This window comes from Triturus cristatus, chromosome 2_1 (genome assembly GCF_964204655.1).
Source record: "Triturus cristatus chromosome 2_1, aTriCri1.1, whole genome shotgun sequence".
NCBI classification, from domain to species: Eukaryota; Metazoa; Chordata; class Amphibia; order Caudata; family Salamandridae; genus Triturus; species Triturus cristatus.
Window position 1 is genome coordinate 1,156,833,253 of NC_140581.1, and position 13,658 is coordinate 1,156,846,910.

General features: G+C 52.4%; 1 protein-coding gene across 1 annotated transcript in view; it reads left to right on the forward strand.

Annotated features, from left to right (window-relative positions):
• TDRD7 (tudor domain containing 7) overlaps window positions 1-13,658 on the forward strand; it is a 991,711-nt gene that overhangs the window by 786,173 nt on the left and 191,880 nt on the right. The window lies entirely within an intron of this gene.

A 13,658-nucleotide genomic window follows, 5' to 3' on the forward strand; every position in this document is an offset into this window, starting at 1 on the left:
TCCCGTTCCCTTCCACATCCCGAACAGGGGATCCAGTTCAAGATGCTCACTCAAGTTCAAGTCTTGTCTTCCCTGGACCCAGGAGACTGGATGGTAGCATTGGGCTTGCAGGACACTTATTTTCACATTCCCGTCCTTCCTGCCCATCAGCGCTACCTGCGGTTTACGGTAGACCACAAGCACCTTCAATTCACCGTTCTCCCTTTGGCCTTACCAGCGCCCCCTGGGTGTTCACCAAGGTGATGGTGGTGGTTGCAGCTTATCTGCGCAGATCAGGGGTGCCAATTTTGCCCGATCTTGACGACTGGTTGTTGAAGGTGAATTTTCCCTAGACTGTCTTCTCCCACCTCCAGACTATGGCGAACCTTCTACACTCACTGCGGTTCTCTAGCATCGTGCCAAAGTCACACCTAACTCCCTATCAGATGCTCCTTTCCATCAGGAATGTGCTGGACACAGTGCAGTTTTGGGTCGATCATCCTGAGCAGCAAGTTCAGAGTATTCAGGTTATGATTCCGATGTTTCAGCCTCGATCCTGGATTTTGGTGAGACTAACTCGAAGGCTGTTAGGCCTCATGGTCTCCTGCATCCTATTGGTAAAGCTTGCCAAGTGGCATATGCGGGCTCTGCAGTTGGACTTGAAGTTCCAGTGGGCACAGCATTGGGGAAATCTCACCGACGTGGTCCAAATCTCAGAAGGAGCAACGAGAGATCTGCAGTGATGGGGTCAACGGCAGATTTCCTCTCTCTTCTCTAACCAGATCTCACAGTTGTGACAGATGTGTCACCTCTGGGATCGGGCGGCCATCTGGGAAAGGTGGAGATCAGGGGACATTTGTCAAGGGGAAGTTAGTGTAGGTGTTCACGGACAACACCACCGCCATGTGGTACTGCAACAAGTGGGGTAGGGTGGGGTTGTGGACCCTTTGTCGAGAGGCTCTGCGTCTTTGGACATGGCTGGAACAGCAGGGCAAAACCCTGGTGGTTCAACACCTGACAGGTTCTCTGAACACCGGGGCGGACAAACTCAGCTGTCGATGCATAGTGGTTCACAAATGACGTCTCCAGTCTGGGATGGCGCAAGGTCTCTTTAAGCACTGAGGAGATCCTTGGTGAGATCTGTTCGCCTCTGAAGAGAACGCACAGTGTCAGCAATACTGTGCGCTGGAGTTTCCAAGCCGACTGTCGCGCAGGCCTGCTGTACGCCTTTCCGCCCATACCACTCCTGCCCAGGGTTCTGAAGAGGATCAGGAACAACAGGGCCCAAGTCATTCTGTTGCTCCGGACTGGACGAGGGCAGTCTGATATCCAGAACTTCTGAAAAAGAGTATTGATCCTCCGATCCGACTGCCCCCTCAGGACGATCTTCTGTCACAGCAGCAGGGGAGGGTCCTCCACCCAAACCCGTCAACTCTGCCTCCATGTGTGGAGATTGATCAGCAGCAGTTGATGGCTTTTGACCTTCTCCCTGAAGTATGCAATGTTATTTTGGCGGCCAAGCGGTCCTCCACTAAGGCGGTATACGCCTACCTTTGGCAGAAGTTTGTATTATACTGTACAGAAAGGTCTATTGACCCTCTTTCTGCAGATTCCTTACAGGCCCACCCATGGCTCCCCACTTTGCGAACTGATTTTGTTAGTGCTAGGGTTACTCCCTTTTTCAGGGCACTAGTTGCACATGTTTACGTCAGTTACTTCATGGTTCTGCGCTTCTGGCGTGGAAAAAACTAAGTACTGACGTCCGCGCACCTGGGTGGCACCTATATAGGTGACCGCAACGTCATAACCGGCGCTAACGATGCCTATGACTTCACACTGAGCTTAATAGAGTCACCTGACGGTGCACGCAAGGGGTATTGCTCGAGCAAAAGTTTCCTGATCCAGTCTTACGCCTGGGAACTTCAAAGGTAAGTCATCTGTAGCCAGATAGTCTAGCTAATGTGTTACCAAAGGTTAGTAACTTGTTCGATAGGCTGTATATTGACTTTAAGTGAGTATTCAAGGCCTTCCTGACAAAAGGCGACCGTCTGCACTTGAGGAGACATATTGGAAAAGTGCTCCAGGGTCCCCCGCAGGCAGGCAGAAATATTCAACGCTAATGACAATCATGGAAATACCCCTACGAAAGAACTGGAGTTACATGTAATAAACTGTAACCTTAGTCTCCGCCAAAAAGTGCAATGTCAGCAGTTTTATGCACTCGAGTTTCAAAGTCGGCACTCATTCGAAGATGCTTTTCATCTCGAGGGGCGCTCAGGCCTCCTGTATGCCTTTTCACCAATACCACTCCTGTCCAGAGTGCTCAAGAAGATCAGGAGTGACCGGGCCCAAGCTATTCTTGTGGCTCCAGACTAGGCACAGAGAGTCTGGTATCCAGACCTTCTCTATCTGAGCATCAATCTTCCGATCAGGCTGCCCCTTTGGGAGGATCTTCTGTTGGAGCAGATGGGGGAAGGTCCTCCACCCAAATCTGTCAACTCAACCTTCTTGCGTGGAAATCGAGTGGTAGCAATTGACAGCAAGACAGTGTATGCCTGCGGTGTCACAAATTTGTAAAATACTGTTCAGAAAGATCTATTGATCCTCTTTCTGCTTCACTCTCTAGTGTCCTTCTCTTTATTTTGACCTTTGCCCAGCAGGACTCTGCTCTGGGCCCCTCAAAGGTTACCTTTTGTCCTGATCTGTCTTCTTGAGGCTTCCTGACCAACCCTCTTTATTTAAAGCCTCTATTGTAAATAGATTTCTTAAGGGGTGTGTACATATATTTCCACCTGCCCCTTTCATCATAGCTCAGTGAGACCTGAATTTGGTTCTCACCTTCCTAATGTGTGCTCTGTTCAAACCTCTGCACAACTGCCCCCTCTGGCTCCTTTCCATCAAAACAGCCTTTTTAGTGGCCATAACTTCTGCCAAAAGGGTGAGCGAATTTCAGGCTTTGTCCTCTTAGCCTCCTTACCTGACCATCTTCCCTGATAAGATGGTGCTTTGCACCAAGGCCTCTTTCTTACCGAAGTGGTAACACCATTCCACGTGTGGCAATCCGTCACTTTGCCCACTTTCTGCCCTCCTCCACAGCCCTCCAAAGAAAAGGAGCGACTCCACCATCTGGGCCCAAAAAGAGCCTTGTCGTTCTACCTTGACTGCATAAAAAAGTTCCGCGTGGACAACCAGTTCTATGTGGGCTATGTGGGAGTGAAGAAGGGTCGTGCGGTGCAGAAAAGGATGATCTCTTCTTGGGCCATCCCTTGCATTCAAATCTATTACGCTCTAGCTAAAAAACAGCCACCTTGAGGCTTAAGGGCTCATTCTACCAGAGCCTAAGCGGCGACCACAGCATTCCAACTTAAAGTTCCAGTCCTTGACATGTCGGGCAGCAACATGGGCATCACTGCGCATATTCACCTAGCACTACTGCCTGGACAGTCAAGTCAGCGGGTACAGCCTTTTTGGCCGCTATGGGCTGCCTGAGTTTCTGGTCTAAACTGTTCTGCAGTCTCTCCTCCGGGAATGGTATTGCTTGGGTATCTATTCTTAAGTAAGGAATCAGAAGACCAGTTACTTACCTTCGGTAAATCCTTATCTGTTAGAGACATAATCTAGCTGCAGATTCCATACCGATCCACCCGTTCTGCGGGTAGGTTTTTAGGGTCAGGACTGTTCCCTTTCAGGGCCTTAGTTGTTCAAAACTCATCAATGTCCGTGGATTTCATGGCTCTGTGTTCTGGTGTGGAAAGTCATGAAACTAACTGATGTCAGCCTGTCAGGGTGGGGACTATATAGGTGATGCAGACATCATAATGGCAGAGATGACGACATCACACAGTGCCGACCAATGCCACCTACTTGTGCACAAGGGTATTGCTCAGATACAAACCTTCTGGATCCAGTCTGACGCCTGGAAAATTGTCATGGAAGGAGTGTGCGGCTAGATTATGTCTCTACCAGATAAGGCATTGTCAAAGGTAAGTAACTTGTCCTTCAGGGCAAGAATAAATCATAGGTATACTAAAACAATATACTGGAGCACTCGAACAATGTGTTTAAATAACACTGTTTGAGTACAAATGACAAAATTCAGTCCATAATTCCATGGTCATGTGATATATTTTCGTCATCTTAATTGTGCTTACATGCTTACAGCCAAGTACATGATCATCAGCCGGCACGTGTTTCTTCCCCAATGGGACGTTTTTCAAGGTTTTTCTATGGCCTTATTGACTGTTAGATTTGGCCTCATCTGTCATCAGTATTTTCAAGCTGACAATGAACTGTTATAGCTATTCAGTCATGGGTGACTCCAGCGTACAGAGACCTGATAATCCCTGGCCTATCCTTTGCAAAATAAAATGTTTTCAAGATGTGGAAAATATATCACAATCACTTGTACTTGTGGACAGACGTTTCTGGTTATTTGTCCTCAAACTGTGTTTTTAAAATAGATTGTTGGAATGCTCCAGTGTATTGTTTTAGGATATTGTGGTTATTCTTTTGGAGTAACGCTATCATTGCCTTTAAAGGGAGCAGGGGTGTGGCAGCATCAGTCTTTGAACAAGTATTCTTTCTGTAGACTTTCTACCCTCACTAGTTGAGTGCTGTGTGACATCTGCTATTGTCGCAGCTACCTATCTGCGTTTAATATACATTTTAGGGATGCAAGCAACAGTAGCTATCCCAGCCCCTGCCATCTTCAGCTTGCTCTCCAAAATCTCTTTCACTCGGGGGAGGAGCCTAGCGCGCGACCAAGATGGCCGCGTAGGCTTACGGCTCTCGAGGGCCTCCGCAACCTCCCACGTCTATCCTGACTAAATCCTGGTAAACTTGATGGGCTCTTGCTGATGTATCCGCGCTGAGGTGCCACCCGTTTTCCAAATTCAGATCGGACGCTGGGAACCCGAATGGTCGCCCTCCGAATATTGCGGCCTGCTGTTGCCTAGGTCCCGATCTCGAGTTGGTGGAGTGCCCGGGTACGAAGTGAACAACAGCGGCATGCTGAGCCTGACTCGCCGCGTACCCCGCACTTTCACTTTCGTTTTCGAGGGGATTTTTTGAGATCGGCTGAGGGACCTCGGTGTCTCAGAGGAGAGCGGACGGCGAGGTGTCTGGCCTGACTCTCGGGCTACACACGGACTTCCTGCCCGCGACTGCGGTGTTTGATTGATTTGGTCAACTGGTCCCTGTCCCCGGCTTCGACGAGTGCCAACCTTGGTGGCCTCCGGACGATGGCGACTAAACTAGACGGTCGAAACCCAAGTCAACTCGGAGGGGTGCCTATGCACAGGCCAACAATATGGATCGGTATGCGCAATTGAGGGGATCCCCCAGTGGCTTGCACAAATCGCCTGAGAGGGCTAAAGAGGTTTTGGGCCCATCGTCAGAATTGACCCTGCAGGACGTTATGGGCGCCATTGAGGAGATGAAGGCTGCGGTGGGTCAGCGGTTTGATACCCTGGCGCATAAATTGGACGCGGTCCTTATTGATGTGAATTTGGTCAGGGCAGACCTGTCCAAAACCAACGATCGGGTCGACTCTTTGTCTCAAGCGGCGTCGAGCCTAACTGTGGATGTTGCAGCCCTGCAGACGGAGGTCCACCGGCTGCGGCTGGCCAGTGACCAGACGGATCGTCGACTTGAGGACTCTGAAAGCAGAGCTAGGCGGAATAACGTTCGCATCATCGGAGTGCCGGAAAGATCGGAGGACTCTGCCGCGGATCTATTTGTGGAGGATCTGGTGATCAATCATCTTGCGCCTAAGGGATTAAGCAAGTTCTTTGCGGTGGAGAGGGCCCACAGGATTCCGGGTGGTGCGCCCAAAGTGGGTGCTCCCCCAAGGCCTATAATTGCCCGACTTTTCAACTTTCGGGATAGAGAAGCTATCCTTCAGGCGTCGAGGGTGGCGGGGCCGCTGAAGTTTGAAAACTCTGTCAGCTTTTTTCCGGATTTCACGCAAGCGGTCCAGAAACAGCGGCTGGGATTTTTGGGTGTGAAACGGCGCTTGAGGGACATGGAGTTGAAGTACGCGATGTTGTTCCCGGCGAGGCTGCGGGTTGAGTTCCAGGGTCGTTCCCACTTTTTTGACCGGCCGGAGGCAGTTGGAGACTGGTTGGATGCCCTGCCGCGGGGACAGGACCGAGACAGTCGGACGGCGGAAAACGAACGGGATGTGGTGGAACGGGACTAGAACTTGGTTCATGGCGATTGACTAGACTGGCGAGGATTGGTACCTTGGCGCAGTTGTACTTTAATCTGGTACATCATGCCCTTCAAGTGCCTGGGGGTTGTGGGGAGCTTATTGGAGTCCTTACCTCCTTCTGGGGTTCTTTTTGTGGTATAGGTTAGGGCGACAGGCACACTGCAAGTTGGGGGGGGCTGTTTGGGCTCAAGCAGGGGTGCAGGGAGGGGGGAGTTGTTGTTCTGGGATTGTGGGGGAGGGGGGTTGTTGGGGATGGTTGTTTTTTTGTTTTGCAAGGCAATGTGAAGTTTTCTGTTGAATTTTCCGGGTTGCGTTCTCCGGGATGTGTGTATCATGTGCGGGAGTGGGATGGGGGGTAAGGGATTGAGAATCCTTTCGTGGAATGTGAACGGTCTGGGGGACAGGATCAAGCGCGGGGTGGTGTTGCAGTTCTTGAAACGAACCTCGCCCGACATTGTTTTCCTGCAGGAGACACATTTGATTGGGAACTCTTTCCAGGCCCTAAATAGGCGGGGCTATCGCCTTGCCGCTCACTCTGGTTTCACTTCTGGCTCTAGGGGAGTGGGCATTCTTATCAGGGCCTCTCTCCCGCTGGAAGTGGACGAGGTGCTCCACGATGATAGGGGGCGATATGTGGCGCTGGTGGGGAGATGGGAGGGCAGGACTGTGTCGCTCGTGGCTGTGTATGTACCCCCGGGGTTGCAAACGGCTACATTTGCTGATTTGGGGCGTTTGGTCCTGGGACTCCCTGGGGGGGTTTTGGTGCTGGGTGGAGATTGTAATGCCGTTGTCTCCGGGTTGGAGGACCGCCACCCTCCCAGGATTCTCCCAAGGGCTCAGGCCTGGTTGGGTGGCTTTTTGGACACTTTGGGACTTGTAGATTGCTGGAGATTGATGCATCCGGGACAGGCGCAATACACCTTCCACTCGGGGGCCCATGGGAGTCTCTCGAGACTTGACTATATGCTTATGCCGGCGACCCAAGCTGGAATGATTGGGGAGGTGCGTCACTTAGCCCGAGGTATTTCTGACCATTCCCCTGTATGGTTGCAGCTCAGGGTTGTCTCTGGGGCAGAGGGGAGAGTGGCACCCATTAACTCCTGGTATCTTCGTAACCCTAAGATCCGCGCGGAGTTGGTCAAGTCCACTGATCACTACTTTACTGAGAACGTGGGGTCGGTGTCGTCGGCCATCTCCCTATGGGAGGCCTATAAAGTGGTGGTCAGGGGGCAGGCCTTGTCCCTTATCTCCCATACCAAGAAGTGCGAGAGAGCGGAGGTGGTCCGCCTGGAAGCGGAAATTGCGGTGATGGAGGAGGACCTGGAGAGTGGGGTTACTGAGGAGAAATTGCATGTTCTTAGCCTCAAACTGTCAGATTACAGAGCGTTAGTCACGGAAGCTGCCAAAGAGATGAGTAGAGAGCAGCAAGGGCGGTTGTATGATGTGGGGGATAAGGCCGGAAAACTGATTGCGTGGCTGGATAGGAAGGAGAGAGCTAGCAGGGTGGTGCCCGTTGTGGAGAGGAGTGATGGAGTGCGTGTGACTGATCCGGTTGAGATCGTTGACTGCTTCGCGGCTCATTTCCGCGGGGTATACTCTTCGGTCTCGGTGCGATCGGAGGAGGATTCCCACAGCCTGCTTAGAGACATTGCATTGCCAACCTTAGCGGAGGCGGACGCGGTGTTGATGGAGGCGAAGTTGTCGTCGGATGAGATCGCTTTGGCCATTCGTTCGATTGCTTCGGGCAAAGCGGTGGGTCCTAATGGTCTTCCCATCGAACTCTACAAGTTGCGTCCCGATAAGATAGCACCGTATCTTCGAGACATGTTTCTGGCGGCGCGTGCGGCGGGCTTCCTCCCCCCTGATCAACGCCTCGCCAGCATAGTTGTGATACACAAAGAGGGGAAGCCGCGAGATCGCTGCGCCTCCTATAGGCCCATCTCGCTGTTGAATGCGGAACCCAAGATTCTGGCTAAAGTGTTGGCCAACCGATTGGTTCGGGTCGTGGGCGACTTGATTCATCAGGATCAATCCGGTTTTATACCCCATCGGAATACCGCTCTAAATCTGAGGCGGTTGCACGGCGTGCTTGCTAGAGCGGAATTCATACGTGAGCCGGCCATCTTGGCGTCTTTGGATGCTACTATGGCATTCGACACTTTGGAGTGGCTGTATATTTGGGCCGTGTTGGCGAAATTTGGGTTCGGCCCGGAGTTTATTGGTTGGGTAAAATTACTCTACGCTGACCCACTGGCTCAGGTGGTGGTGAATGGTAGGGTGTCGGCTCCCTTCGCACTGGGGAGAGGTACGCGGCAGGGGTGTCCGCTATCACCCCTTCTCTTTGCACTTTCTTTGGAGCCTCTCGCCGCCTGGTTGCGTTGGGAGCCGTCGTTGCGAGGCATTAGATGGACGCCGGAATTTGAAGACCGTGTCTCCCTGTACGCAGATGATATCCTTCTGTATCTTACGTCTCCCCGGCAGTCGCTAATTGTAGTGGTGGATGTGCTGAATTCTTTTGGCCGCAACTCCGGCCTGCTCATCAACTGGGCCAAGTCGTGCGTCTACGTCCTCTCGGGGGATGCCCCCCTTCTGCCGCGGGGTTGCCCGGTTCAGATTGTTACCCCGGGGTTCAAATATTTGGGAATCTTTATCTCCCTGGACCCCGCGGTTCGCTATGAGCGAAACCTTCTACCTCCCCTCCAACGATTCAAGGCCGACGTGGCGAGATGGCGACGACTTCCGCTCTCGCCGCTCGGACGGGCGGCGTTGTTTAAAATGAGGTAGCTGCCTCGTTTCTTGTATGCCTTGCAAAATACTCTTGATGTCGTGCCGGCCCGTTATTTACGGGAGGTGGAGGGTCTTCAGCTCCAACTGTTTTGGGACAGGCGGCCGCGGATTGCTCTCGCCAAGTTGACGCTCCCTTGGTATGATGGGGGGGTCGCCCTCCCCGATATTAAACGATACTATTGGGCGTCTCAGTTGGCGGCGGTAAACCACGGGATATATGGTCCTGCCTTAAACCAGGCCTTCGAGATGGATAAACACCTGCTTCCGGGTGGGGACTATAATAGGGCTCTGTACTCGGTGACCCAGGACACGCGGTTGACGGGGCCCATGCGTGTGGCGGTACGGGTGTGGCACGCGGCGAATGCTGCGATGGGGTGGAGGGATCGCTTGACTCGGGCGACGCCGTTGTATGCTTCTGGGCGGTTGGGCTGTTTGTGGAGATCGAAAGGCTTTGAGAAATGGGATATGATCGGTATATGTAAGGTGGGTGATCTGTGGACGAAGGGTGCTTTCAAAACGTTCGAAATGCTCAAAATTGAATATAAATTAAACGATAGAGAGTACTTCCAGTACGCTCAAGTCTACCATGCGCTTTGTTCGGTCTTTCCGGATGCCACTGCTATCCCCGAGTATTCCCCACTGGAGGACAGAGTGTTGGATGGCTATGTGCCCGACAGCACTATCTCCCTGATTTATATCCTCATTAACGATCGTGCGGACTTGCTGCTCCGTTTGAGGGAGGCGTGGACGGGCGATGGCCTGGGATTGGACGATGAGGACTGGGTATCGGCGGTGGCCTCCCCAAAAGAGGTGGCGATCCCGGCCCGCCTACGGTTTGTACAGCTGAAGATCCTCCATAGAGTTTGTCACAGGGCCCGGTTTGCTGCGTATGGGTTATTCGCTGGATGGATTGTGTAAGCGTGGATGTGGCCTGCCGGGCACGTTCCTTCATATATTGTGGGAATGTTCGGAGGTTGTGCGATTCTGGAACGGTATCCACGCCGTAATGGAGGGGGTCACGCACGTGGCCCTGTTGCCAGAGGCTAGGTGTTTGTTGAATGTCTGGGAACCGAATGATTGCAATGCGGCACAGACGCAGTGGGTGACCTTGGGGTACATGGTGGCTAAGCGTAACATTGCACAGCTATGGGGCTCCCAGAGGCCGCCCACGATTGATGTATGGAAGGAGAATATGGACTGGTGTATGTTTAGGGAAAAGACGGCGTATGTGGCGAGAGGTAAGCCAGGGAAATGGACTAGGGTATGGGGTCCGTGGAATCTATATCGGGGACGTATCTGCACCCCGCCTCTGCCATTAGAGGTCGATATTGCTCTGACCCCCTAGCCGCGCGTTCCGCGGGAGTGCTCCATGCTTTGTTATCCCATGGCCCCCCTTTACAGCTTCCGGACAGGTACTGTTTTGGACATTATATTTTGTTCCCCGTCCCGGGAAGAGCACGCTGTTACCTTAGACTCTCATTGCCTTGAGTGTGTTTTACATATAATACAAAATGAAACTGTTGTTTTCAATTGCTCTCGGCCTATGGCCACGGCCTGTTATATGTGCTTACAAACTGCCGGGCGCCTTGCTTATGGTTCAACTGAGTGTGTGGCGCTACATTGCGGGCCCTCGGGCTCTATAGCGGCCGGCCCTGGTGGTTGTAGGCCCTTGTTTGTATTCTATTGTGTGCTAACGGTTTCGAATAAAAAATTTTAAAAAAAAAAACCTCTTTCACTCACCTCGTATACAACATCAACTTCTGTTAGGAGGAAGGCCTCTCATTTCTTCACCAATTACTAAACAGTCAGAACAGATCACTTTGTCATTCAGCTAATGTCAGAAAGGGATACGACCTACCCATTCTGTCATCTCCGCCAGTCTGCCCTCCTCCCACCAGGAGTTAATCTCTGGCAAATTTGGAGGCAGAAGTTCTTCCCCGCTGAACAAAGGAGCACAGATTTTGACACCCTGCACTTCTTGGTCCCCACAGAGGCGTGGGGTCTAATTTTGACCCTCGGAATCTTTTTAGCATGCCAATTTCAAAATCCTGTCCTTAAACCAGGGTCTACTGGACTGCAGCGTGGGAGGTGGGCTAATGTCCCTTGATCTCCTGCATGTTTAATTTCATCTGCTAATCCTACCCACTTGCAGCCGCTACCTAAGGTTTACTTTGGGGTCTCAGCACTATCAGTTCTTCGAAGTACTAGTTGAATGAAGGAGTTGGTATGTTGACTTTTTCTTAGTCTCTTGCTTAAGGTGTGATCCATTTCAGATACCTTTTATGTGCTGTGACGTTGGTAGTGTGCATATTTTTTCCCCATCCTGAATGCCTTGCAGGTTAGTTTGCACACTTAAATGACACTGGTTACCTTTGAAAGATCTGTTCTTCGGTAAAAACCTTGAACGGGAGGATGTAGGGCAGTTTAAATAGAACATGCGTATATATCTTCCTAACAAATACTGCCCTGGTCACTAACATTGTCTGTGTGTTGTGGGTGAAAAACATATGTAATAGAAATTTAACAACACACTTAGGAATGAGATACTTTCTGTCTCTGCATACCAGCCAATCTCTCACAAGTCAGCCTTTGACTGCTCCTGTGATTGCCATTATTTCTATAGTTCACTTACTTTTCTTTTGCCCTGTCTGTGAACACTACAAGAAGAGGTATGTTTTTACCATTTTCTGGGATTCTTTGTTTAGGAGCTGTACCGCCACATGTTTTGTACTTCTATATGTGTGACAATTTGTTGGTATGTTTTACATTAACCCAATTTTGAAGAAAAACCTTAAATGTTAAGAGTGGTTTTGAATAAAGTATCTGAAAGAAACAGACTGGATCCGGAAAGTTTCTTTGTCAGCAGTACCTCTGCGCGTCGGAAGGTGGTGACGGTCGGCTCCGCGTTGGGCGTCGTGGGCGCCGGGATGACGTTGCGGCAGCTCCTTAGATGCCGCCCTCGCGCGCTGCCGTCAGTTCTTTCTTTTTCCGTGCCAGCCAGCGCAGATCCGGGAAGAGCGGTACCTCAGTCAATTTTTTATTTCATTTTTCTCGACTTTTGTCGACTTCTTGTTTCGTGTCTCCGACTCCGAACAGGTGCACAAGGGATGCACGGTTTAAAGGCATGCAGTTCCTGTAACCGACTGATGTCGGTGACTAATCCGCACTGCGTGTCCCTCTTTTGCCTGGAGCGCGACCACGACCCCAAGTCGTGCTCCGACTGTCGGTCGATGGTGCCGAAGGCTTTGCGGGAACGGTCCAAAAAGCTGCTTGAGCGCCAACAGTCGGCTCCGCGCCGTTCGAGGTACCGGTCGAGAGGGAGGTCGTGGGACCAGTCGCGGATCCACCACCAGTCCGGTTCAAAATCATCGAAGTCTTCGTACCTGGGGTCGGGTAAGTCTAAGCATAAGAAGAAGTCGAAGAAGCGTCGGTGCTCTTTGACTTCTCGTCGGTCGGCCGATCCGACGAGGCACGCGGGTGGTGCCACTCCCGCAGCTCAGCGCACAGAGCCCGAAGGGTGGACTCCAAACTACCCTCCCTTTCCAGGACCCGGAGCGACCCCCGCCCAGCTTCGTATGTTCTACCAGGTGATGCATGCCATCTTTTGGTGGACCGACCCCGCTGGCGTGCGTTCGGGCCCCGCGGACTCGGTTGGGGGGCCTAGGTCTTAACTGCCGGTGGCTCTGGCCCGGCGCCGCAGGCCCCCCTTGGATCCAAGCCTCGATCCAGATCGGTGCCGGTTGACCTCGTTACCCCTCCACTGGCGCCGCTTCCTACGGCACCACTACCGCTTTCGGCGCCGGTTGGCTCCCCAGCCGGCGGCGACCCCGGCCTCCTTCACAACGTGGACACGGAGCCGGACCGTTGTCGTCCGATGCCGGATCCAGCATCCGGGGGGGTGGTGGGGGTTTATGCCCCTGTTCACTCCTGGGGTCCCTTTCCAACAACAGTGGCACTCAGAGGATGATGATGAGGACTGGGAGTGGTCAGGTGACCCTTTAACTGACCAGCTAGATACTGAGCAGAACTGGGGGATGCCAGTGGTCTTGACACTTATTCCCGACTTTGGCATTTTGGCTCCTCCTATCGTGGCTACGGAGGAGGGAGCGTCCTACACTGTGGTGTTGCGTAGGGCGGCCGAGGCTCTCAACCTCAAGCTTCCTTCGGTGGCGGTCAAGACTAACCTCCTGACTGAGGTGCTTTAACCGGCGTCGAGCTCTAAGGAGCCCCTGCTGCCGTTAATGAGGCCCTCACCAAAGTCCTTTTGGGCACGTGGTCCAGACCCAACACGGGACAGGATGATCGCCCGACGCCACTGCCCGGCTCCGAGCGACCCCACTTTCCTCTCTCAACACCCCAGCCTGGAGAACTTGGTGGTCTAAGCCATCACCTCCAAAAGTGCCTTCCCTACCGCCCCACCGGAAAGGGAACCCAGGAAGCTGGACCATCTTGGCAAGAAAATGTTCTTTTCCGACAGCTTAGGACTGCGGTTCGTAAACACCGCATGTCTCTTGGAACGTTATTTGCACTCAGTGTGGGATACGGTGGCGCAAGTGCTGCTTCAGTGTCTGGAGGAGGCCCCGGCAGTGCTCTCCCAGGCTGTCACCACCAGGTGAGATGCAGCAAAGTTTACGATCCGTTGTGGGCTGGACACCGCAGACTCTCTGGGCAGGACCATTTC